Below are 3864 nucleotides of genomic sequence, written 5' to 3'. Positions count from 1 at the left end.
TTAATTCACGCTTCAATGGTTTAATTAGACCGGCTGGGTATCCTCTGGATGTTGGTCTTTTTCAATCTGTCTATGCCAACTTTTCTTCAGCAATCAGAGCAACGGGAATCCCGAACCAACAGGTTATGATGCAGACGCTAGAGAAAAAATAGTGGCAATCAGTCTAGGTTTTAATTCCTGCATTCGTCACGGACTGGGACGTAGGGTTATTGGGGCAAGGACGAGAGTAGGGATCAGTGCTGAGGATAGATGAGAGAGTGCAGGATGATACCGAGCAAGGTGCGGGAAGGGGAATGCAGTTGTCATTAGGGAGGGTGGTACAGCGGTAAGACTGCAGCCTCACAGCGCCAGAGACCCAGGTTCGATCCTGACCTCGGGTACAGAGTTTAGATTTTTTAGATTTAGATTTAGAGATACAGCGCGGAAACAGGCCCTTCGGCCCAACGAGTCCGTGCCGCACAGCGATCCCCGAACATTAACACTATCCTACACACACCAGGGACAATTTTTACATTTACCCAGTCAATTAACCTACATACCTGCACGTCTTTGGAGTGTGGGAGGAAACCGAAGATCTTGGAGAAAACCCACGCAGGTCACGGGGAGAACGTACAAACTCCGTACAGACGGCGCCCGTAGTCAGGATCGAACCGAGTCTCCGGCGCTGCATTCGCTGTAAGGCAGCAACTCTACCGCTATGCCACCGTGCCGCCCTACTGAATGTGTTTGGAACTTTGTAAGTTCTCCCTGTGACCACGTGGGTTTTCTCCAGGTGCTCCGGTTTCTTCCCACATCCCAAAGACGTGCAGGTTTGTAGGTTGATTGGCCCTCAGTAAACTTCCCCTAGTGCGTAGGGAGCGGATGAGAAAGTGGGATAACATAGAACTGGTCTAAGTGACGGAGCGAAGAGGTGAGGCGGGGATTGGATTGAGAGAAGGTGGAAGAGAGGGTTGTGGAAGAAGGGATGTAGAGATGGTGAGTGGAGTGATGAGAGGGAGACAAAAGAAACTGCAGATGCTGGAATCTTAAGCGAAATAAGAAAGGGTTGGAGGAACTCAGTGGATCAGACAGCATCTGTGTGGAGAATGGTCAGAGGACGTTTCGAGTCAGGACCCTTCTTCAGACTCATTATCAATCTGAAAAAGGGTCCCAACCCAAAACATCATCTGTCCATTCCATCTGCAGATGCTGCCTGATCCACTGAGTTCCTCCAGCACTTTTGATTTAGCCCGGGATGGTGAGAGGGGATGTGCTGGGTTCTCGTGTCTCCCTCTCACCATCCCACCCATCTTCCAACACCAATCTCAACTCTTTCTATCCAACCTCTCGCCATCCCATCCCACTCTACCTCCCCCTCTCCATCCTTTCACCCAACTCCATTCCCAACCCCTCTCCAACACCATATCTGAGGAAGGATGTGCTGGCATTGGAGAGGGTCCAGATGAAGTTTACGAGAATGATCCCAGGAATAAGTGGGTTAACATACGGTGAGTGCTGGAAGCCACTGTGCCTCTACTCGCTGGAGTTTAGAAGGATGAAGGGGGACCTCATTGAAACTTACCGAATAGTAAAAGGCTTGGATAGAGCGGATGTGGAGAGAATGTTTCCACTAGTGGGAGAGTCTAGGACCAGAAGTTATAGCCTCAGATTTAAAGGACGTTCCTTTAGAAAGGAGATGAGGAGGAATTTCTTTAGTCAAATGGTGGTGAATCTGTGGAATTCTTTACTGCAGAAGGCTGTGGAGGCCAAGTCAATGGATATTTTTAAGGCAGAGAAATGGATTCTTAATTATACGGGTGTCAGGGGTTATGGAGAACCGACAGGAGAAAGGGGGTTAAGAGGGAAAGATAGATCAGCCATGATGGGCCGAATGGCCTAATTCTGCTCCTAACATCTATGAACTTGTAGTCACAGGTAAATTGGGTGGTCAAAAAGGCTTTTGGCACATTGGCCTTTATCAGTCAGAGTATTGAGTATAGAAGTTGGGAGGTCATGAAGCAGTTGTGTCAGATGTTGGTGAGGCCACATTTAGGGTATTGTGATCAGTTTTGAGCACTACGTTGTAGGAAATATGTTGTCAAGCTTGAAAGGGTACAGAGAAGATTTACAAGGATGCTGCCCGGACTAGAGGATCTGAGCTATAGGGAGAGGTTGAGTAGGCTGGGACTCCAATCCTTGAAGTACAGGAGGATTGAGGGGTGATCTTATAGAGGTGCATAAAATCATGAGAAAAATAGATTGGGTAGAAGCACAATCTCTTGCTCTGAGTAGGTGACTCGAGGACCAAAAGGCACAGGTTTAAGGAGAAGGGGAGAAGATTTAACAGGAATCTGAGGGGTAACTTTTTCACACAAAGGGTGGTGGGTATATGGAACGAGCTGCCAGAGAAGGTAGTTGAGGCTGGGACTATCCCAACGTTTAAGAAACAGTTAGACAGTACATGGATAGGACAGGTTTGGAGGGATATGGACCGAATGCGGGCAGGTGGGACTAGTGTAGCTGGGACATGTTGGCCAGTGTGGGCAAGTTGGGCCTGTTTTCATGCTGTATTACTCTATGATACCAGGGGCCACAGTTTAAGAATAAGGGGTAGGCCATTTAGAACGGAGATGAGGAAAAACTTTTTCAGTCAGAGAGTTATGAATCTGTGGAATTCACTGCCTCAGAAGGCAGTGGAGGCCAATTCTCTGAATACATTCAAGAGAGAGCTGGATAGAGCTCTTAGGGATAGCGGAGTCAGGGGGTATGGAGAGAAGGCAGGAACGGGGTACTGATTGAGAATGATCAGCCATGATCACATTGAATGGTGGTGCTGGCTCGAAGGGCCAAATGGCCTTCTCCTGCATCAGTCTGAAGAAGGGACTCGACCCAAAACGTCACCCATTCCTTCTCTCCCGAGATGCTGCCTGACCTGCTGAGTTACTCCAGCGTTTTGTGAATAAACACCTTCGATTTGTACCAGCATCTGCAGTTATTTTCTTACACTCCTGCGTCTATTGTCTATGACTCTGTAACTTATGATCCATCCGATTCCACTCCTGCTATGGAATAGGAGTGGAATCAGGCCATTTGGCCCATGGACTACTCCGCCATTCAATCATGTAGTATAAGAAAATAACTGCAGGTGCTGGTACAAATCGAAGGTGTTTATTCACAAAATGCTGGAGTAACTCAGCGGGTCAGGCAGCATCTCGGGAGAGAAGGAATGAATGGGTGACGTTTTGGGTCGAGACCTGAAACGTCACCCATTCCTTCTCTCCCGAGATGCTGCCTGACCCGTCATTCAATCATGGCTGATCTATCTCTCCCTCCTAACTCCATTCTCCTGCCTTCTCCCCATACATCATCGTCCTTCTTGACACCTGTTGGAGGGAGGGCTGGATAGAAGGAAGGACTTATCTAGAAACGTCACCTGTCCATGTCTCACCACAGATGCTGCCTGACCCGCTGAGTTACTCCAGCACTCTGTGTCTATGTTCGGTGTATGTAATCCAGCATCTGCAGTTCCTTCCTGCACGGTGGTACTCAGTACCTGAACTGATTTACAGCACTTTGGTCAACGTGGGTTGTTTTTAAATGTGCTGTATAAATAAAATTGACTTGACTACAGAAGAGCTGAACTCAGCAGATGGAGGGGGGGGGGGGGGTAATTACGTCACCGTGGCGGGGGCGGGACCGTTCAGGTCGCTCCCTTCGCCCGATTGGTTCACAGCGTCGTTATTGACATCTGCGCCCACCAATCGGCGGGCTCCACCTCGATCAGGTTCCACAAACGTTCAAATAAAAAAATTAAAAAAATCAAACAAGGTGCGGGCTTTTGTGCCTGACAGGATTGTTGCCGCGGTGGCGGGACGTGAATGAACT

Source organism: Rhinoraja longicauda, chromosome 41 (assembly GCF_053455715.1).
Source record: "Rhinoraja longicauda isolate Sanriku21f chromosome 41, sRhiLon1.1, whole genome shotgun sequence".
Lineage (NCBI taxonomy): Eukaryota > Metazoa > Chordata > Chondrichthyes > Rajiformes > Arhynchobatidae > Rhinoraja > Rhinoraja longicauda.
The sequence above is the reverse complement of the archived record's forward strand: the minus strand, read 5'-3'. Positions refer to the sequence as shown.